The following is a 24372-nucleotide window of genomic DNA, read 5'->3' on the forward strand; positions in this document are numbered from 1 at the left end:
TTGCTTGCACTTCTCTGAGCAAAGCACAGGAACCAGCACAGTTGTTGGTGAGGTAACATGAAGGCAGGAAGGTAGAATACTGAAAAAGAATATTACTGCTAATAGCAAATCAGTAAATTATTGTTATTTTTATGGGTTTTTTGAAGAAAAACTTAATTTGCGTATACAGTGTAGAGGTGTAACGTGGCAGGGTTTATTGGCATTGTGATCTTAAAAGTCACATCTTAGAACTTTCTAGCAAATCACCATGTAAGAAAAGACAAATCCATTTATCATTTCTCCTTGCATGGATTTGCGCAATTGTTCTCAGCATTAATACGCTATATAACCCCTAAGTGCAAATGAATTGAGCCAGGTTCTTTCTATCAGCCTGAATATATAGTAATGTACAAAAGTGGAATAGGAAAGACATGTTTTACAGTTTTCCTTTAAGTTAATTGCTTGCCTCTAAAATGAAGACACCACTGAGTCTGGGCTAAGACCTTTTATATAGTGGTATATTAAAGGACAGCAAGTGATTCAGCACATTTCCTGTATGCTGCTTCATTGCCTATATAATACAGAGAAGTTCAATTGATTCCAGACATTTTAATGCTTTTATTTTGCCAGAAGAGATCTCTCTGCTTTTCACTTGGCAAACCAGGCACACAGACTTTTTTGGTCTCACAGCTTTGGGATATTTTATGCAACGTTTTCTTTTATCATCATATTCACCTCTTCCCGAAAAGGCTAAAATAGAAAATACAGTTACAAATTACCATTTATCTGGTAGAACAGAGTGATGTGGATGGTGGTGACACACCTGTCACTTCTGTGAGTGCAAGTAATAAAGTGAAGATCTATTTTTCAAGCCAGTTAATTTCTCTGTACCACCCAGAGAAGAGCTACTCTTGTATCTTTAAGCAGCGAACGAATAATGAGGCTTAGGTTTACAACAAAGAAATAAAGAGACAAAGAGTACAGGACTGTAGGACAACATAGATACATTTTGCCAGCTGTTATTGAAAACACTCATCTTCTGATTTATGATACAGGTCTATGATTACAATAAACCATCAATCATCCAGTACAGTGAGGATGAGCAAAAAAGGATAAAACAATTTTTGGTTACAAATGCTAAGTGAGACGTTGCAATCCTGTACTCACTGATTTGGCTGAGAGAATCAGATTCCTTGGATCACAAGGTATAAACCCTGTTAATTTGATAATTGTGCAATATTTTTCAATTTACTCCAGATTTTCATTCCCAAACATTTTAGTCTCTAAAACCCTCATTTAGGTGCCATATAGGTGCACGGGGAGGGTGGAGAAAAGTTCTTTTCCAGAGTCATATTACAATTTGAAGAAGGGGCAAAATAAGTTTTCTGCCAGAGATGGTATATGAGACTGCAGACTGGACTTCTAAACTACTCCACACTCAGCTGATTGGCATCCATTTTGTTGAAACTGATTTTAATCCAAATTTTGCTGCACTAACGGTTGGCTTGAGGCAAAAGAGAACTAACTGAGGAACTATTCCCTGGCCAAAGTCAAAATTTTTAAGATGTCCTTAGACACAGTCCTAGAGTATCTGGATACAGTGGCAAAAAAATGCAGCAGATGATATCAAAACTAAAATCCTCAAAGTTCACTTTAAAATATAAGAGTCCCTCTATTACAGATATTTTATTATGATCTCAACACAAGTAGTCCAATCATGGGCTTTTTCACATGCATAAAGACTTGATGTCTGTTTAGGGGATGACTGTTTAACAGAAGTTGATAAAATCTTCCAAGAAGAAAGTAGTCCAGATTTACTCCTGTTACAGATTCAACATTACTTTGAGACATTTCCTTAACATTTTCTGTGGTCCAAGAAAGTATACATTTTGGTGTATATTTCTCTATAGAAGTCAAATGAAAATCCCCTCACTCTTGTTGCCATTTCCTCCAGAAGAGGTGCATGCTTTCAGCTAACAGATTTACAAGTCATCAACACAAGAACTGGAAAACTGTAACTGTGGCTCGACTGCAGGTAAGAGAGAGATTCTGCTACCTATTACCACATCTCTTCATAATATATGTATCTTGAAAGACGAAGCAGGACAGGCAGGCTTCTCCATGACACCAAAATATTAGTATTCATTCTTTTCCTTTCTAGTCCCAGTGCACTGAGACACTGCACTGACAAATACAGGTCAAATCACAAGTGATGGCTCTCTCTGAGGTATTGCCATGTTTGGAGAAGTTGCACCTAGAGAGAATTGGGTCAATGTGTTTATTGAGAACATTCTATGGAAAAGGCAGGCTGTAGCAAGAAGTGATTAGAGTTTTTAATTTAGAAGCATTTTCCCCTTCTGAATCACTAATAAACCCTAATAAATGTGCCTACTATTAAACTAGTACCTGTTAAAGGTATGCCATCCTGCACAGCTGACATCCTGACAATTGTGATGACTGCCAATTCCACTGTGCTCTTGCAAAAAGTTCTGAGGAATTACACTGCATGTACCCCAGATTCCCCATTAAGTTTTAGCTGAAAAAAATTGCATCTTATATAGTGAACGTATAAGGGCTAGCTAGCTCACAAGGGACTGTGTTTTGTCATTACTGTGAGGAATGATTCACTCACACACCCTTATGCTTGGAAACAATTGCTCATGGAAGGACTTTCATCTGTACATACATCAAAAAGTTAAGGAGTCGTGTCCCAGTGGAGTCAGCTGATGGCTCAGATCCTGCCTTGCAAATGATTTTCCAGAATTTCTGAGTATGATAGGCACACAAAAAATGAAATAGGCATTTATTACACAGTGAGGTTGTTCAGTGACTGTACAGGAACAGAGTGACTAAGCACTCAGAGAGCAATAGCAATGAGTGTTGGCATGGTTTGGAACTGTTGTCAGTGCAACAACATTTGCAAACATCTCTTTTTTGCAGACTGATTCCAACACATGATTTTCATTAATGGCCACACATAGCAAACCAGAAGTGAAAATGACCAAGGATTTTTTACTAGCATAGCACCAGTTTAACTTAGCGTGCAACTGCCATGGAAATGGTGCCTACACATCTAGAAGCTTTCAGATCTGCAAACTTCACCCATTGCTCCATCTAAATCGACAGTTTGCATCCCTGATCCTTCTTACACCATGGTCCCAAGAGCTCTGTCTGCACCTTCACTTCTAAACCTGATTCTGACCTTCTGGCAAAACTCAGTTTCATATATGGAACTAGATTCACTTAGGAGTTCAGGACCAGCAGGATATACGCTTTCTATGGATCTTCTGGACAGAAATCAAATCCTTTTTATAAAAGGTGGCTAAATTCATTAAGTCAACTAGTTTTAATGTGGGCAGAGAATTTTAAGTTCTCATTACAGAGGGTCTGATTTCCTTTGAAGAGGTTGATCAGATGAATCTGGTCAGGAGAATGTGGGAACAACCTACCCAGCTATAATTCTGATGCCATAGCTCTACAAGGGAAGGCCATGTGGTTAGAAAAATCTTAATACTGTTAACCCTTTTTTGTTTTTTCCCCCAGGTATATGCTTGGTGTCATTCTTGGTTTCCAATGGAAAAAAAATACAAAAACAACACCTTTTGGCTTCAACCTATAAGCATATTTTTCAGCGATGATCAAATTAGCTATGATATCCTCCAGAATTTTAGAATGGGATTTTGAAAGTCTAAATCTTAACCTTTGAAACCTGAAAGATACATCTGGGCAAGAGTCACCCCTCTTTAGGTTTGGGGTTTGGGTTTTTTATGAGAAGAAACCTATACAATTGATTTCTAAACATATTCTAATCTCTCCAGACTATGAAAAAATATTATCCCCTACAGAGAAAACACGAATTGCGATGGATAGGGTTATCTTCACAGGGCACAGCAGCCCTGTACATTGCTTACAAACAAGAGTGAAGGCTAATTTAAAAATGTGCTCCTAGCTAGAAACAGGAACTTACTTCTTCAGGTGAGTAGTAGGTATGAGAAGCTTTATTATTTTGGTAAGCTATTTTATGCCTTGTAAATTTATATTTCAGATTTAGTATTTCTAAATTTTGCAGCATCAGTGACACAATCAGCAATTGTTCTCCAATCTCACTCTTCAGATATCTTCTTGTTATATTCTCAAGTGATAAATATTTCTACCTAGCTGCAGATGTTGTATAATTTAAAAAAGAAGGATTTGCAAGTAAGGAGAAACTGAAAAAAATTAATATTAATAAACTGCACAGAAAGAGAAAATGATAAATACTATATGGCTCAGTTCCATGAGAAGAGCAGAGCATCAATTTATAATGGAAAAATAATTCATACAAGTAACATATTCAATACTTTTTTTTTGTATTCAAGCAAATTGCACACCAGCAGATAGCGATTTTCTCTAATTTACTTGTAATTCACATTTTCCAGCTACGTACTTTCTGCAGAGTTATTGGTCTTAAACAGTTTGTTTCAAACTATTCCATTGTAAAAGATATGATAAGAAAGAGAGGAACTGAACTGAGAGCAGTTTTGAATTCAAACTTTAAATAAGTCTTATTTCCTGACTAGACAGGTGTAAAGCTTAAGGTTCAGTTTTCTGATCTAAACTTTCATGTTTACATGATTTTTTGCTTTCAAGAAATATTCCCTATATCTAATTAAAATATTCTACTAGCTCTTTGTCTGGAGTAACTCTAGAAGGCGACTAGAAAAGAATCAAAAAACCCACAAACAAAATGAAAATGTCTGAAAGAAAGAAAAAGGAATTAATACTCAACAGGGAGCCACAGCAGTTTTTACATATGCCATGGAGTAGTACTTACCAAGAGCTTCAAGACAGTCAATACATTCAATAACTTTCTATATTAGCTAGTAAAAGAGATGGGCAAGAAAAGACAGGTTCTTCCTGCAATATGGGAATGAAAAACACATAGGCAAGAGTGAGAAAAAGGTTTCCTTTTGTGTTCTTCTCAATATATTATGGACCATCTGGGTTTCTGTCTGCATTGGTGTGGCTTGCTTGGGGTAATCAAAAAATAAACAGAAAATCAGAACTATATTGAAAATACATAGCTGAGAGAAACAGCTGCATTTTTATGGAGCCTTGAATGTCCAAGAATCTATCTTAGATAGTATCTTTATGTTAATGATGTTCAGGCTTTTCTGAGCTCATACAAACTCCATTTTAATCAAAAGAAATCAAAAGCTCTTCCCTATTTGCTTGCCTTATTCATTCACAGAATTATGAGTCAGGATGCCCAGTGACCACTCCAGCTCTGTGCACTGCCCTAGACACCTCTCAGCAACACTGACTCTGTGGCTTCAGCAAGGGACAAGATACCATGAGGGAGGCCTGTGGCACTTTGGGGAAAGCACCCAAGAGGAGAATAACTGTGCACAGTTGCAGTGATGTTTTGACAGGGGGGTGTGTGTGTTAAACTGATCCTGCATTCACATATGCATTAGGAGAATTATCTGATTTCACAATGCAAAGGGGCAACTTTTAGCTCTCTTCAAGGGCTCTTCCATTGTGAAGTGGGCTGAGGGAAAAAGCCACCGAGCCATCTTTCAGAGCAGAGCTCAGACACTGCTTGAAGAAGTAATGTGCAGTGACATGAGCCTGGCTGCAGCAGGAAGCATCAGGCATATCTCTACACTTAATTGCACTGCCACTAAGAGGAAGTTCTTCCCAGTATGACACAGTAGTCTACTGAAAGCATTTATTTTAAGAGCTGCACATTTTTAAGTACTGTTGCTCATTCTAAATTAGAGTTCTCCCTTCGATAAGCAACAGAAGAATATGTATGTCTTCAATAAACACACATCACCAAAGTCTACGCAGATCATGCAAGTTCTGACACGCCCAAGTGGAGGCTCAGGAATACACTGGCTATCAAACCTCAGTCTCAATTACAGTGTGTGTGAAAGATTGATATCAAAATTCAGACAGCTTTGTCATTTATTAATATGATCTTAGCAAAGGCTTGTTAGGTCAGATCTATTTTGTTATCTGCAGTTCTTTGCTTTTGGTTAATGAATATGCTGTAGTATTCATGAGTGTCTTTCCTGTAAGAGCAACATTTTTACTTGAGCTTTCAAGGACTGCAACACCACCATCAACCAGCAAGAAACTTTTTCTTATGGGAAATAAAACTTTGGTAAATAGAAGGCAGAACTGCTCCTCTTCAGTGCCTGTAACAACGTTGCTACCTCTAGAACCTGTCCTTTCTTAAGGCCCCATCTTTTGCATTTTCTTCATGTACTGCAGTCTTAATCTCAGAGACATTTCATTTATAGTTCTGGCTTAGACCTCACAGTACCTCATCAAGTATGTTCAAGTTGTCCCTAACCTCACTGGCAGGTGTTCTAACATCTCTAGCCATATCCTGCAGGTGCTATGAGTCATACAAGCTTATTCAAAAAGTGAAAGATCTGTGGGAATTTCCCCAGGAATGTAGTTACATACAGCACGAATACTGCAATAGCATTAAATACATTTGAACAGTTTTGGGAAGACAAAGTCAAAATGAGTAGCTATTCTTCTATAAAACTTGTCTTACAACAATACCATTTGTTCAACACTCCACTGATTTTCTATGTATACTCAGCGCAACATGTAACCATGTTTTCCTAATTTCTCACCCAAATTAATCACAAGGTACCAAAACAGAGTAAGAGGAGTCGTTTGAAAAAGCATGAGTCAAGTCAGAACTATCGTAACTCTGACTTTATGAAAGTAATGAGTGTAAAATAGTGAAGAATAAAATTTTGTTTTGTTCTGTAGCCAAAACTGATTCTCCTGCCCTCAGATAAAGAACAGTATTATTTGTTTTGAATTGAGAGCAACAACATTCCAAGCTGTGGCAAAGGAAGAGTGCATTGCATGGGAAGAAGTTTTTTCCCTTCTCTCTCAGACTGCAAAATAGAAGTGGAAGTCTAGTGTGTGGGAAGATTTGAGGAACCTAGCAGAAAAACTAGTTTTCTCACTTACATTTTCATCACTTCACTGAACAGCCTTTTACCCTCCACCCCAGGTCATTCCAATTTGCTGGGACCTGATTTTGTAGGACTTTGTGCTACAGTACAAGTGCATATACTGTAAGCCTGGCCTCTGATGCCTCTGGTTGAGCTGGTGAAGAGTATGTGGTCTGCTACCCAACCCACTCTCCACTACACCATCTCTCCTCAACAATTTTCCTTCATGCAGCCCTTTGCTCCAAACCTGTGCAGCAGTAATAAGGTATTTTAAATACAAATATCAAAGAAAGATGATGAGACAGACTACTAGATACATTAATTGTGCCAATAATATTTCTATTTAACTTTAAACCCATTTTTGGGAGGAGGGGATCCCAAAATACATGAAATTCTGGGCTGATTACATTCTGATGTATTGCTTCTGTCCTGTGACTTAAGTTTTGCAATCTACCTTTCAGTTTAAGGTAAGCTTTTAAAATTCAGATAATCTTTTTGACTTATCATCAAGACCCCTACGCCTTGTTATTTGTTGTTCACCAAGAGAAACTTTGTCTCAAATTGAAAGTTAACATGATATGGTGTTCTTCAAAAGTAGCAATTTCTTTTTATTAGAATTTTTTAATATAATTTATTATGCCTGTCATGAAGTATGTAGCATGGTAGCTAGTTTGCTTCTCTAGTTAAACCAGTACAGCTCATCTGACTCTGTTAAACTCTGGTTTATCATTTTTATCCTTCCCTCTTCCTTTTGTTCTCTGTTGGAATCACCTCCATCTCCAAATATCATTAGGAATTGATGGACATAAGTTTTCCCATGCTTACTTGGACATATTTCAAATGACTTACGAATAAATTAAGTTCCCCACACACGAAGTCCCATTGCTTAAGAAATCTCAGTGTACTGCTGGAAACAATCCTAGCTGGATGGGAAGATGAAACTGATTATTTAATAGAAGTTTTCCAACTCTCCCAGTTTTTTACCCTGTGGGCACAATGCTTTGAACTGGACAACTTCAGAAGTTTAATGCAATTTCTCCTACTTCTATCAAAGCTAAATCTAGCTCTTCAACAAAAGCAGTATGTTGTTCATGAGCAGTACCTTTTCCCTTTAAAGGCTAGTCAGAATGTTTTTTTCAAACATGGCTTTAAGAGGCAGTGGTAGGAATACAGAAGGATTGGAATAAATCAAATAGTAGTGTTCCCAAATTTAGCCTTTTTTTTTTTTTTCCTGCTCCATATTCAAGCAGAATTCACCATGATGTAAGTGGTAGGTTTACTTGGTTGAGACAAACTAACTGGCATATACATAGAAATGAACAACCAACACTTTCAATATTTAAGGGTGTCTTTTCACCACAAAGACAGCTTAGAAGGCAGGTTTATCATTTGACACACATAAAAATGAAGGGTTTATGGACAATTCTGTAAGAACAAACACTCATTATTGAGTTAGTTAGTAAATAATAATGATAACAGCATCAGACTGGTGACTGCCATCAATGAGTAACAAGCTTACACTCTTTGTGTCTTTATTATTAGATTTTCTGTGCTCATCAGAAATTGAGTGTAGCTTTGTTCACTACATATATCTTCATATTGCAATCAATATAATGGCACACTTTTCATAGACATCAGACTTTAATATTAATTTGCTCTTATTTATACATCACAGAAAGACACAGAACATCTTCACTTCTATGATAAAGCCTTCATTCAAAATAAAGTATGGTTATATCATCACTGGGGTTAAGAAGATTTTATGTTTACTACTCAAAAGATTAATGGGTCACTCAAGCATTTACATTCTCATACATTTTTATGACAGTGCTATGAAGTAAATTTGATGTATGTTCAGAAGAGAATGATAGGTTTAAATGTCTAACAGCTGCTCTTTTGAATTTCAGCAATGTTTTAAGTGTTGCTACCATTTAGCACTTCCACTGCTCACTGCAATTTACTGTTTGCCTGCATTAGTTATTTGTGTTTGCAAAGGAAGACAAAGGAAAAGAATTAGGTGCAGTGTAGAAACAGCTTTACTTCCTTTAAGCCACCTGAATCTAATCAATCCTATGGCAAGCACTGCTCAGGAAAAACCCAGCACTTTTCAGAGTGTTTATTGAAAGACTTCACTGAAAAAGCATCTTAGGCTGCATGCACAAATACACACCCTTTCCTGGATGTAGTTTGAAGCTTATTCAACGTTGCGAAATGCATTTGATGGCCTCTATATCGCAAAACCAGTTTTGATGAGTAAACAGCCCAGAGGGGGGCTGATTTCAGCAAAACAGCCCATTGAAATTGCATGGAGTTGGGAGTGGCAGTAGCAGCAGGAACTTCTGGTCTTTTAGCTCCAATCAACTGAAACGGCTTCAAATGCTGCTGTAAGACCTTTCCTATGTGACACATACAACACTAAATGCAATGCACTGGGTACACTTCACTTAAGACAAGACTGTTTAACACAGCAGGGAAACATGGCTCTCTAATCACCCCCTACTACGAACCACAGCCAACACAGAGGCAATTAAATAAGAAAGATCAGAATGTCACTACAGGGAAGAACAAGCTGTGTCAGGGGACAGGGCAGTCATCATTAGGGACCACACAGACCTGCCTCCACTTGCTTTTGTGACTCCATATACAGTATCAGTCATTTCATGAGTACCTGTAGAGTACAGCAGGGCCCCCAGCAAATACAGGAGGAGCGGATGGAGCAGGCAGCCAGGGATGCTGTACAAAACCCTTGTCTAGCCCACTCTGTACTGCATACAGAGACTCAGTTCTATGATGAAGTTATATGTGTGACCGCACATTCTCGTTTGTCCCCGTTTTGAAGAGGGCTTAGTTCACCCCTGAGTCAGAGTTTCACAACTGCCTCATTATGTGAGCAAGCAAAAGACAACTGAACGCTGAATTCCAAAAGCGGCCAATAAATCTTTCAGAAGCCTAATTTTATTTTAGGAATGGTGCCTAAGGCAAGATTTGTGTGGCTTAGAAAGGGAAAATGATTAAAACATTTGGAAAAGTTTTGTAAACCTGGTTTAGCCAGTTTCTGCTCTGCGTTACACTATTCTGAAGAAACGTAAAGCAAAATGGCTACATTAAGTTGGGAAACAGAAAGACTACCTTGCCACTTATAGGAGACAGGGGCTCTTGTTAAGTGTAAGGTTATCATTGCAACACACTTATTTCATAGTCAACATCGTGACTGCCTGGAAGAATATAACATGGGATTTAGTCAAAGGAGGACTCTAACAGAGTTCTAAAATTACAAAGCAGAGTTCATCACCCATGCTACCATAACTTTCTGGTCATGCAGAACAGAAAACACAATCCTGGTAAATAGCAACTTTGCACATTGGTGGGTTGGTTCTACCTTCCTAACAAGGTTTTCACTGTTCCAAGCCATATTACTCAACCCAGTGACATCCTCTGGTCTAAAAACAGTCTGCAGAAAAGCAGTCACAACAATTAGTTTTAGTCCCTGGCACCTCATAGCACCTCTAATCCCTCAGTACCTGGTCCACCATTAGACACCACAACAGGAATCCTGCGACTTCTGCAGAGACCACCTATGACTACCTATCGTGTCAGTGAAAGGCACTTTGCCATGTGGGAAGTAAAGCAGAAAATTACTCACTAACTCTGCAGAAAGGCTTGACATTTTGGAGATGCAAGAAAGACTTAAAGGAGAATGAGGGAAAAAATAAAACCCAAGAGAATATTTTTATACTGTACAAACTAAAGGAGGGTGGAGTAGATAGTTTATCATTCTCTGAGTGATGTACATCTCAGAAGACTCTCTGTACAAGAACATTAGCAGCCATCCAAAATTCTATTGAAAATTGAAGAACAAAAGGAGAAAATGTCTTGCAAGCTTTTAGATGCTTCAGAGGAGTGAGGGCCAGCTGACACAAGCGTGCAAAGCAAAGTAACACAAAAGAACTGCCCATTGTGATCTAGATGCTGGCTAAGTAAAGCTTTGAAATAATTCACAGAGTGGTGAAAAAATAAAAAAAATATGCAGAAAAAGTTTATCCATGTCCAGTACAGATAAAATGACTTCTTAAGATATTTTAAGTAAAGCGTACAAAAATTTGATCATTCAAATTATTGGTTACTTTGCCTAAATTCCTTGTCCCTTGGGCTTCTGCTGTACACAGTGAGGCTCATACTGGTTTTCCACTTGTCTCATCATCTTATATTGATGAATGATTTTAAAGCATTTATTCAGACTCAAGATGTTTCAGCAGAAATACAAATTTTTAAGTTATTTAGGATATGACATTATGTCTAAGAAATAACTCGCTCCAGTAGAAAAACTTAAGACAACCATCTTCCCTAAGTTTGTAAAAATGCTCATATCAAACTTCTTCCCACAAATACCTTCCAGAAGAAATTAATTTCCATAATGAATTATTAAATAATTATAAATTAGGTTGACATTAGGTTGCATTAAGATGTGAATTTGGAACAAAAAAAATTCAATATCACTTTTGAACAATTTCATTTCCAGGGTCAGATTTAGATTTTTTTTTTTACTTACATGCTTATTATGCAGGGAACTGTCCATGAAAATAATTTTTAAAATATATTAAAAACCCTAATCACAAATTTATATTATTATTTCTATTCAGTAAATCAGAAACACTCTCTCATTATTATAATGATATTGTTTAGCATTATTTTCTTCCATACATAGATTAGTTACACAATTTCTCCAAACATGCTTCATTATGACTAATAAAAAACCACAGATAAATAAATGTAGATACACAAATTAGGAAAGCTATAATGTTATTAATGTTATTTTAATTTATACTCCCAAGAAAACTTACAGCAAGGTATAAATTTACTTGCTGAAGAAAATAAATGGAAAGATAATTAAACTCTAATTAAAATTACACTCTGATGTACAGATGCAAGGATGAGCAATTCCAGCTAGAGCATCGTTAACCATGTACACTAACATTTGTTTGTACTTATAGCTAGGCATGAATTTATTTAAAAAACCCCCAAGACCCCGTTTCAGTATCCAAACACATGCTTAGTGCCCCCTAAAGACGGTGTGTTTAAGTTGCTCAAGAGCAGCAGATTACCCACATGCTTAAGAGCAAGCCCAAGTGAGTGCTTTGCTGAATTCAAGTCAAAATGTGACTCAGACTTAATTTGCGCTTCTGTGCTGCATGAGGGGCGGAGTGGGGAGATGTGGAAGCAGAGTGCCTTGTCTTTCCTACTTTCATATCAGAGGTGTGGATTGTGTCAGTCCTTGAATTCCTAGGGCAGAAGTGGGAGGGTTTAGCTCTAGAAGGTAGACAGACACAGCAAGAGCATGGCTCACCCACTGCTTGACAGCCAGCACAACTAGACTGATAGATATGCACTTAAAAGCAGAGGTGGGATCAAGATGTAAAGCACAGCACACTGAGATCACAGTGTCAGCACTCTCCATGCAAATTATGTAGTGCCTGCCACTGATACCTTGCCATGCACAGCTGCAATTCTTTGTATGTTTCTTTGCAAGAGCACACCACAGCTAATCCTGCAAGCCAACTGCCTATGCAAAACAAATATGCAAAGTGAATGCATATTTGCTTATACATAAAGATCAAAAGCACAGCGTCACACCATTTTTTCTGAGCCATGTAATGAGTCACTGAAGAGCCACGAGTAGAGGGTAGGAGTCCTCCTCCAAATGCATTTAGATACACCTCTACCACAGTCTCTCTCACCTACTTGATCTGAAGTTGAGTACATAGGGATTGTATACCCTCTTTCTGAGGTCTTCAGACACCACAGATGGTCCTTATATCCTACAACACCCTAGCAAACCAGCCTAGGCCAAACAGCTCAGTTGAGGCTCTTCTCTCTCCCTGCATTACCCCAAGCAAGTTTTCTCGTCTCTATGTTTCAGAGTACCCTGATGTTTGCCTTAAAGACAACTGGCAGATCAGTTAGGAGATCGCAAACACTTGCCGCTGTAAGCACAGAGAAGGAGGGAGTGAGTGAGTAAACACGTACCCTTCTCCACTTTGTGTGGTTGGAAAGGTATTTCCAAATGACATGACATGAAATTCACTCATTTCTACATCCATTGCAATCTCTTGATGATTCTAGAGTAGCTGGAATGAATCATTTAAGATATAAGGATGCTGCAGCTTTGTTCTAAATTGCTCTGAAGTTTGTGCCACACTTTGCAACTGCAAACAAAGTGAATCTAAAACCCCGCAAGTCAGAATGATCTGGTTTTACATTTGCTTCCCTGGGCTGATATGATGCAAAGATACTGATCAGTCTAGAATTACTCACTAATTTTTATATGCTTCTGACTAGTCTTTATAGAATTAGAAACCTAAGACATTTAATCTAGTTACAATGAGTTCTTTGTTGTCAGCAGCTATTTATATGCTTGCATTTTTACCATTGTCTGCACAAAACATTTTCAATCATAAGAACCAGCAGCATTCCTTTTGGCCTCTTATTTCTCACACCTCACTGATTATCCCGACCTGCCTTTAGACTTAGCAGCACCATACTTTCACATTTTTCACTTTGGAAAAGGTGTTTCCTTTGGAGCCTGTAGAAGAAACGTCATGGGATGAAATACAAAACAGCCCACACTCAAGGCTTCAGCATTCACACTGTGGTCAGCATTAAAGACTGGATTACACAGCTAGAAAATTAACAAACAAAGAGACATCTCTGACAGCCTTCAATTCATTCTTACGGAGAAGGAAAATCCGTTATAGTCTTTCTAAAAGGCCTCACGGAAAAGGAATACTTATGGAAGCTTCTAGAAAAAGCATTTTAAAATATTACTGTACTTCCATTGAAATTAATGTTACAAAAACCTGTTGACCTCAGGAACATGACTTCAATGTCTGTAAATAAAACATAACTGTAGGAAGCTATAGAACATAACTGATGTAATTTTTCCTTTAATATAATGGAATTACTCTGTCCACACTGTGTTTTAAGGAAACTCTTCTGCAGTTTATTCTTCCCACCGTACAATATTTTGTTTAATTTCTAGTCCTCTCAATAATCAAAATCTTCTAGAGTCTGCCTAAACATCTGTTTCAGGCAAGAAAGAATTGATTACCAACAACACTGCCTTATCTTCTCTTCCCAAGTTAAGGTAATTCTGATTTACAAAGCTAGTTCATCAAAGATTTCAACAGCAGAATGTTGTTCTGAGGACACATGCTGTGAAATATGAATAAAAAGAAGGTTAAAGCAGAGCTAACACACAGGATACAGAGCAGATGCATCAAATTCATAAGGAGGATGTCTCTGGTGAGAAAAGGCTCTCCAAAACGTGCCAATGCTCTTCAGCCCTTTAGAGACTCCAGGCCACAGTCTGGCCCCTGCTCTCCACACCTCGTACTTATTTTGCTGAGTTCACTCTAACAGCATACCTGGCCATAAAAGAAGCTCAAAGCAGTCCCTGTGTAAACACAGTGGTGAAGAGGGGGGAAAGGGCAAGGCGGGCTGCAATCAGCAAAGCTGGGCTTCACCCAGAGGGCTGGGGGACAGCACCAGCAGCTGTCGAGGCCCTTGCACAATCCTGTGTTTGCAAGAGGGGACAGTGGCTCAGAGCACTTCGAAAGCCATGAATTTTCTGACCTGTCTTGGGAAGCAGATGGAGCTTAAACCTTTATTTTAGTTCTCATTCCTGACAGATGAAAATGTTTTCTGCTACTTGCCTTAAAGAAAAGCAAAAAGAAATGAAAGCAGACACAAGCTTTTTCAGCATTATTTGTTAATATTTTTTGGCAGCTGTACATATACTACTCTCTTGCTGTGACCATAATCGAAGCCTAATGTTTCTCCCAAGGAATGCTGTGGCAGTATTCCCACCGACTGCTCTGCAAGCAGATTTGGGGCCTTTGTTTGGTCAAAGCTGTTCCAGATGGAGTCCAGAGGATTCCCACCCGGCTCTCCAGTTGTAAAGAATGATTCTGGCCCTTCTCTTCCAACAGGAGTTCTCTGGCTCCAGGTACAGCTGACGTGTTAGGAACAACAGTGGAAAGGATCCACTAGCATTGTGCAGGAGTTCTCTTGGGAGAAAAGGGCAGTGCCACGTTTTATTACCCACATACCTGTCTAATCAACGTTAAGGTGGTTTTATATTCAGTATAAGCCAATTTAATGTTGTATATATTGAAAGGGTTTCTGCTGGTCATAGGAATGTAGCTGCTCCTAGGATAGAAATATAAATGTAGTACACCAAGAAATATAATTGTAGTACACAACAGATTTTTGAAGGATGTGAACACGTGAATCCTGGTACTGGTGTACCAATCCTCATGAAACCATACCAGGAGTATAATGCAGGAAAAATGTAAGGTACCTGAGAAGGAAAACTTATAATCACAAAAGAGAAAATTCTTTCGCTCTTCTGGAATCTTTAATGGTAAAATTTGCTTAGAAACTTATATTTGCATCACACTTCATAAAGTACTAATATTTTCTGCCATTATTAGTGAGCTATTAGCCTAGCAGTAATTTTTGCGACAAGCTGAAATGGGGCTAGTTGCAAGATGACAGACATGTACAAACAGCAAGCTTGCTGGTACTTTCTATTTCAAAACTCACTGGTCACTTCTGAAATTTTAGGCTGCTATTATCATTATATATTACTTTGAAACAAAACTCTCCCTCCCTCAGCTTTGGTAGTTACTCATTGTTGATCTATGGCTCTAGTTTTGTAAGCAAACTGATGTTTGTTCATTCAAGTAGGACTTATGAGCAAATACTGCAAATTTAGGCCAGTAGAAAAAAAAAACCACCCAAGTTACCACAATACCCAGCTTGAAATTTTGATCCAAAGCATTTGATTTAACAATACCATAAAGCATTGCCAAGCTCTCAGTTCAGATGAGAAGATTCACCAAACCATGCATCAAAGTTTTTCAAATCCATACTTATTCAGAAACTTCCAGGATAAGAAACCAAATTTTGCCCTCCCTTATGTTTTGAGGCTGAGTCTGTGCAGGCCCAAAGCCAAGCACCCTGGTTATTATTCTAGTGAGAAATACTGGGACACCTGTGAAGGATCCATTGGCACAAGGCACCTGCATGCTTAGATGGAAGATTTCTTGATGGGGATAGCTGCTGGTATAGGACATTGATACCTTTGGTAGACACTGCAATCACCAGTTTAAGAATTTGTTCATAGATCCAGGTTTCCTAGTTCTGGTCAGTTCAGGCTTAGAGAGCTGACTGACTTCAAACACATAATGACACCCAAACACTGTTAATGTGTTCTAAGAACAATTATGCTATAATGTGACCCTTTAGTTAAATTTCATTATGGTGTGTATTGAGGAACATACCAAGCAAATTATTTAGGCATTCCTGTAACACATCTAATATGCTTGTGTATTCAATCAACAATCTGAGAAAAACAGTAGTTCTGACCAATTATGCGGAGAAGAAAATAAAACAATTAATATACAGACTTCACTTTCTTTTGAATAATTGTAGCTGTACCTGTTCACAGAGGTGCTTCGTTGGCTTGGTTACTTTACAAGACTAGGAAATACGTATAAGCTTACAAAAGCTAACAGCAGGGGTTGTGGGAGGGGAGCAACTTCTTTTTTCTACATTCACTCTTATTCATTGAAATAGGCTTGTTTGCTTGCTTCTTAGTATCTTGGGAGCAATGATTAAAAACAAACCAAACAATATTTTCTTGTAAGGTTCTGAAGCAAATAGCCTGCCTTTGACTTCACCAGACACTCAGCTGGGCTTTGAGTAAAGTTGGTGATTGCCTCCAAGTGACACAGCAGCGACCCAGACTTTGCAACCAAGAAGTAGAAATAACTGTAATGCCTTATGGGCTTCCAAAACCTGTCCAACAGTTTTGCCTTGGTTAACACACATTTCAATCTGATGAAAGATGGGCAAGGAGCAGAAAAAGCACACATAAGGTATGTGATACTTTGTGTTCAGCAGGCAAATTTGTATGACATTTTCTCCCTTCCGTTTTCTTGGTGAGTGAGTGAAAGCCTGCACATGTTTGTCAGACTGGCCCTCCATTAAATGTCTCTTCATGGAAATAAGGGGATATTTATGCACAGTGACTAATGAATGGACGCATTCCAGCATCTGCTATTGTGTATTTCCTGTAAAGTCATTTATTATTCTATCTAACAAACACAGTGTTCTTGGGTTGATGCTTAAGATTAATGAGGCATTTACTCCTATTCAAGAAACAAGTTCAGAAGACGCATTTTCTCCCATTCAGCTGTGCTGATAGTTTAATTAATGCCATTAATACATATAAGTCACTGAGAACTGTTTTATGGTAACACTGAGGAAAGTTGGCAAAGCAAGGAAATTTCAGAGGTAAAGCTACAACATAACACTTCCCTTTGTTTCCAGGTAATACAGGATCCTCCAGACAGTGGGTGATCTTACAGACTGCATGAGTAACAAAACCCCAAGATGTAATGAGCTGAGGTAATGACAGAATATCAGTCTTAACTCTCTGCTTGTGTGGGCTTAGCCAAATCCTTAATGTGATTTCACAACAAATTTATTTTTATGTAGATGCGTGTCATATTCCCACCTCCACCCCCCTCCAGTATTAGAGACAGAAAGAAAGAAAATGCCCTCTTATTGAAATGTTAGAGCTGATACTCTAGACCATAACCAGTGCTATGGATCTATGGTTTAAAGATATATTAGGGGAATTTTTCAAAGTATGTACAGTTTCACTGATACAACAGGAGGAATTGCTTTCAGTGCTCGTACAATTTTTTTGCTCACGTTTCTGCATGGTGCCTTTTTCTGTTAGGAATGCCTAATTTCCAGGCCCACTTAGGCCAGCACAGAAAGCCTGGTGCAAGCTGGAATGTCACTGGGTTCACATTTCAGAAACAGAAAACTGGAAAGCAAGGAGTGAGCATGGGAATATGCATGTTTAAAGGAGGGGAGAGAAAATAAAAATACAATGAAAAGGTGGTAGTCAACAGGGCTTCACAACCCTGGTCCCAGAAGAAAACAACACATAAAGGTACACCACGCAGGCATCAAAACACAGGCCTTCTCATTCTGAAGTCTTATCTAGAGCTAAATTTTTGACCATAGACTCATGACTGGGTTAATCTCCCTGTTGTCACCCAAAGTGATCGTCTCATGACCTCCCAAGATGCAGAGATTATGCACAAGAAGCACCTTGAAGACATCATTCTTACTGAAATAGAACAGCAGTGCAAGGACCAAATCTACTAGTGATTCAGAGAAGTAAATGCAGTAAGATAGAGCCCTGTTACAGCTATCGACAGCTTCTGGCTGAGCTTCTAGAGTCAGAGCACTGGTTTAATTAGTTTGAGCCTCCTAATATAACTTTTCTTTCCTAATTTTCAGTTTTTATCTCAAGGACTGGTAACAAGAAAAGAAACTAACATAACAGTGACAAAAATCCAAACCAAACAGCCTTTCAACACCATTTTAACTCTCCAAATGGAGACATAAGCAAATCAAAGCATTGCTCATAGAGGAGCACTAGATCTTGGTGTGCCCAGGCTGCTGGCAGTGCTTTGTCACTATACAGTTTTTCTGCTTGAACTAACACCTTCTAAAAAGCCGCTCCCAGTCTGCAGTGGACAACTCCAGGCACAGGGATGGATGTTGAGTTTGGTATAGAGCCTGGTAGAACAAGGAAGTGCTGGAGAGTTGTACAGACAAAAGCCCATTACCTGCGCTCTGCTACCCCAATTGCTTAAGTAAATCAGCAAAGTCCATATAGCTCAATAGGATAAAAAAGAGGCCATGAGGGAGACATTCAGGTCTTTGAGAAATATTTCTAAAACCTATCCTTCAACAAAACAGTCTTGCTCATAGTGAAAATTCAATGACTAACAAAAGAATGCTGTATGAACGTGTTTGTTACTAGCAAAAACACCACTTCTTCCCAGCTGTCCCAGCCAGAAGCTCTGAAATGGCCATAATATTGTAGTAAACATCTGAGCCTGAAACAGCGATGCTATCAACAGGTGCAAGGACATGCTGTGGACAACTAGGCAGTAAGACCTGCTAGACAGGCATCAGGCACACAGACACCACCTATTCCTTACTGTGGCAGTAACACAGATAGAATTGCACATCTTCTGCCCAGAGAATAAAATATAACACATGGGGATCAGCATCATTAAAGACAACAAACCTATTATTTCAATGCACTTCTCCCAGTTGTTTGTAAGAAGTTTGATCAACAGCCTCAAGAAATGTAATATTTTTTTCATGCAAGGCTTTCCTAGTGCTTAGCCTGCAGCTGTTAGCATTGGATTTCAAGACACACTGTACTAAACTGTATTAGGCATGTGAAAGGACTTTCATTCCTCATTAGCTGCGCATAAGAAAGGATTGTAACTTTTAAAAAGAGCTAAGCAGCTTTGTAAAAAATCTTGAGTTTTGCTCTAACAAAAATCATACTTGTTAAAACTTTTTTCTTTTTATTCCCAGCTGAACTATGCTTCAACTCAAAGCAAATAAAGTCATCAGTTGACTCTATTCTATTAGAGGACTGCATTTAGAGAGGGAGAAGGGGGAAAAAGAAATAAAAAAGAGTCCAATAGGTCTTTGAACAGTGGTCCCTTGTCTGTCACATTAAGACATGGCTTCTACTTCACACACTATTGACCATGAAAAGCAATCTTGCGACTTTTGAAGCCCCATCACAAAAAAAAGGAGTGCAAGAGAAAACTTTTCTTGAAATGTCAAGGATGGGGGCAGGACTGCTCTCATCTCCTATGATTAATGACTTGTGGCCTTCTTGTATAGAGGCTGCTAATTAGCTTCAGACTGATTAGGGCTGCAGAATGCAAAATTCAGCTTGATAAACCTGGACAGCTTCCATTCCCCACCTCAAACAAGCATGGTGCAGAAACTCTGGCATCTAGTTTTGTGGTAAAAACATGCTCATTGGAACTAACGTAATTCCAAGAGAGTCTGGGGTTCAGCTACTAGAAACTTGAACTGCAATGTTTTCCTGTATAATTAATTTTCAGTCTTGTCCCAGTTACCTGCTTTTTATCTAAATACACACTTTGAGTAAGCAGACATCATAAACTAACACATCTTATTTAAAATTTAGTTTAAAAGCATTTAAAATTTAGTTAAAAAGCAAAACAAAATAACAGGAGGATACTTTAAAACTTCCATTATCCCCTTGTTAACAAATAAGCAAGTTCATTATAATGCTTCTAAAAAGTTGCACGTGGCCTTCTTGGATGTTCCTTATAGATGTGTTTAAAAAGAGCAGAAAAGTGGCAGTTTCTAAATGGTTATTGCCTTACATTCTGACCAACTGCTTTACTGCAATACATGCTGAACCCTTTATTTGGTAATAATCACTTGCCATAGCTATAGAGGTAGAAGTCTAGTACACGGAGTTTCAACCCCTTCTGCCATGACCCCCCTCCTTCTCTCCTCCTAGTCTTGGATTAATTCTGCTTGTTAAATTGATCTTCACATGGAAAAGCATTACATTCCAGCAACACAGGAAGGTTGCAAATACTTATGCCAGATTTTTAACACTAACCTCATCAAGTTGATGCACTACAACATAAGGCTGATTAGCTTAATAGCCTGATTACTCGTCCTCTGGGCACTAGCAACCAAAATTAGAAACTTTAGCAGCTCATACAACAAAGTAATATGAGCTTGTTTTTTCAGATACCTACAGTTCCAAGAGAGAAGGGGAAAAAATAATGTTTCTAGGCTAGTACCAAAGAGGGGAAGTTTCTTGGTTTGGGTGGGATGAATTGAAATGCTTATAATTTCCTCTCTACTGAATAATACCTAGATAAAAAGACCATGTAAATATCTGTGCACAAAGATAAATTAACCAAATTATCATAGTTGAATTAATTTTAATTTCACACATAAACAAGTCCGTGTGTTGTGCCTTCAACACATGAGTGCTTGAATTCAAGAGGCTTCCTTTCATGCTCTGGATTTCTCAGAGCACCCTTTACTTGTTCCACCCATTACTCACTTGCATTGCTCTACACCCACAGGACACCTGTTACACCAGGTACTTCATGTTATCAAGTGAAAAGACAGCCATGCTTCAAAAGAGTAAGTTCCAGTATTGCAAAAATACTTCCACATGAGTAGGCAGCAGGCCTTGCCAAGGGGAGAGGTTGCAGGGGTAGTGCTAAATTTATGATGAAAGGCAACAGGTGGCCACTGGGAATACTAATTTAAGGGACCATGAGATGACTGTGATAGACAATGCAGGGAGAGGACATCATCCACAGCTTCTTTCAGGTCCCCAACAGGAAGCCTAAGTTTATGCCTAACTTGAAGCATACAAGCAATGCCTTTGAAGCCAGTAGTAACCGGATTTTGAAGTACTTGTGTGTTCGTGCATTTATTTTCACTGTAATTATGCAGCATATACACTGTGTGGTGTAAACACTAACAGACCAACTTCAGCATTCCGCAAGGTAGCACAGTTCCTCCGGAATCAGTATGTTCCTCAGGACCTGGGATTTAACTTATTGTGTATAAGCATTTTTCTATGCCTTACCCTGTTTCTTTTTTGCCTTGCTTTGCTTTCAGCAAGGCTCTTTGTAGTGTCATAACTCACAATCTTTCTAGTCAGACTTTGTTTATAAAACCTCAATTGTTCCAGAACAATAGAGTTGTGACCTGTTCGAAGGCAGGACTGCAATCAGGGCCCTCTCTGTACTTTCTCAGGGTGCACTTTGTGACAAAGTGAATAGACCACACAACCCTATTGATGTCAGCCAGGAGGGGAAAAATAGGCTCCCTCAATAAATCTCAACATAAATCTTCTTGCCCTATCTCACCATCTGTATGAATTCACCTTAAGCACAAAATTAATAAGCAGAACAAGTATCCCCGAGCCTAAAAGATTGAAATACTGCTTGCAAACCAAAACAGATTTTTTTCATACTTAGGGCAGTTTTGAAGAATTCACAGGCATAGAAAGCAACAGGTGGAAACACAGCTTGGGCCAAGATAAAGTGAATGAGATTGACCCTAGCATCATGAATATGCTTCACTCTTCTGTCTCAGTCCCCTGCTATAAATTTCCTCAGGGGCAGGTTTGTCCTTCTTTGTTATCACGGATGACTTTGGTTTTCTAATTTTGCCTCCAATGTTACAGAAGAATTATCCACACAACACAAGAACTAGCAGTGAAACAGCCACAGCTTTTTTTCCTTATCTGAAAATGCTACATTCTGTAGTTCTCATTTTGAAGGTCAGGTAAGGGCTGCTTAGAAGAGGTTGAGGATGACCATGTCTCTTTTGAAATATACTTCTAGTCACTTATCCGTGGCACTCACCCTCATTCAGCTTTACGTATTTGTTGTACATATGTTAAGAACATAAAGTAAGACAGTAAGAAAGAAATTACTGCAGAAAAGAGAAGAGAAGGGTTTTCCTTAACTTCAGTGGAAAAAGCCTTCACGTGTTGTCTAAGTGTATGCTAGGCAGTTAAAACATGTGCATTCAATAGAAGTTTTCATTATCATTCATGAAGAAGAAAACAAAAAAGCCAGAGCAAGCACTAAAACAAGCAAACAAATGGAGCTTCCAACTTAATTGCATAAGTGTTTGTGGGAAAACTGAAAGCACTTCGTAGCAGTGCTACCTTTTTGTCCAGTGTCAATACAACTTTTAGCACAGCAGGGCTCCAGATTGTGACCAAGTCTTTTAAACAGTCCTGCATTGAGCAACAACAGACAGCTAAAGCCAAGCTATTTCTAAATTTGAATTATTATTTATGTTTTCTAGCACTCACTCCATTTTGACAGCAATAAAATCCTTCTATAATATCTTCCATCTGAGCAGAGCATATCAAAGTGCTCTGCAACAACAAATTACTGGTTAAAATGTGTAAAAGAAATTTAATTGTTATAGTGGAAGGCAAAAGATCTCAGTCAAGTTCTGCTAGAGGGAAAATACTACTGTAAATTCATCAGGACTAAAAGCATGACAAAAACTGATTTTATGAAATGATATTTCTGCTGAATCAAGGCACATTTTATCATATATAACCTTATATAGCAAATTCCAGACAATCTGTTATATTCAACTTAAAATGATGTTCAGATACCATTAGCAAAATTGCACACTTGTTGGTAATATAAGCTATCACACCAGATCAACATTTGTAGATCTGTATCTGCTGACCTGGTCATACCTCCTCAATGACTAACCACTCTGAATAAAAAAACTAAAGGAGGGCGGCAAACACCCCTGTGAAGCAAGCACTCACCTTGGATTTTCTCCACAGAAAAGGAGAGCAATCAAACAGAGCTCCTTACGTGAGAGACACATGCAGGGGACCAGCCTAGGGGTGAAGTAAGGCAAGGGAATCCACTGTTGTTTCTCCAGGACTTGTGAAGATAAAAAGGAGTTGTCCACAGAGCACCTTCCATGAGGAACTCATTCATTTCTGTGTTGAAAATACAAGGAAAAAAAATGAGTAACCTAAAAAGAGCTCAGCTGTAACACCCCTTCCCTCACTCCCTCCAGACAAGCAAACCTATTTAGAACGTCCACAATCTATTCATTTAGTAAATGAACAGAAATTATTAAGAATGTGTAAAAATTTAACTACTTCTAGTAAAGTTAGAATAACTACGCTTTGCTCTAGCATAAAACATTTTACAAGGTACTATAAAGCAGCCCTACCATGCACAGACAATGCCTTTGCTCCCAAGTAATATGCAAAATACTTTGTTAAGCCACCTCGCTGCTTTTATAGTCTGATGACTGGCTCAACAGCTGAGTATCAGCACCAAATCAGTTCAGGTGTTCTCACTAATGCCTTCATTCACCGTGGCTACAGGGCACAGGCTGATTGCCTGAGCACTGAAGGGATGGCAACAACACCCATCTGCCACTACTCCTATCAGCAGAGGACTTGTGGAAGGCTGTGGAGACAACTGGAGTTCAGGGGATGCTGCAGTACCTTAGAAGAGGGTAGGTTAGGGTGGGGCCAGCAGTACAGCTGTCCAGGCATCCCCCTTTCTACTGAGATACTGCACACAAAGTTAAGTGTGGCAATTGAGAAGTGAAAATGCTTCTGTGTTAGAGTTTGTGTGTCCCAAGCACAATATATCAGGCAGGTAGCTAAGGAATTGGAAGTAACAACCTGAGAGATCAGAGTGTAGAAATGCTAGAGGAGGCTCAAGGGAAAAGAACTAGAGAACAGATTTGAGGATATGAAGACCTGTGATGACAAATCAAAATAATACATTCAAGTTATGCATCTATTTAATGAATTAAGATACCTGAAAATAGACTGTCTGAATACTTTGTGATAAGTCTAAGTATTGGACATCTATAAGAGTGTAGTATGGCCAACCAAGTTAGCATCAGAAATAATTATAGGTCCAACAGTGAGACCATCACAATCTACAGACGCTCTTGA

At 38.6% G+C, this 24372-nt stretch overlaps 1 long non-coding RNA gene across 1 annotated transcript; it reads right to left on the bottom strand.

The window, feature by feature from the left end:
- Positions 1–1640: 1640 nt before the first annotated feature.
- On the bottom strand, positions 1641–23659 carry LOC120756107 (uncharacterized). The gene is made up of 3 exons (XR_005702022.1): positions 23631–23659; positions 23212–23391; positions 1641–2233 (listed from the first exon to the last, which is right to left on the bottom strand). It is a non-coding gene; the product is annotated as an uncharacterized LOC120756107 (long non-coding RNA).
- Positions 23660–24372: the final 713 nt, after the last annotated feature.

The sequence above is a fragment of the Hirundo rustica genome, chromosome 8 (genome assembly GCF_015227805.2).
Source record: "Hirundo rustica isolate bHirRus1 chromosome 8, bHirRus1.pri.v3, whole genome shotgun sequence".
Lineage (NCBI taxonomy): Eukaryota > Metazoa > Chordata > Aves > Passeriformes > Hirundinidae > Hirundo > Hirundo rustica.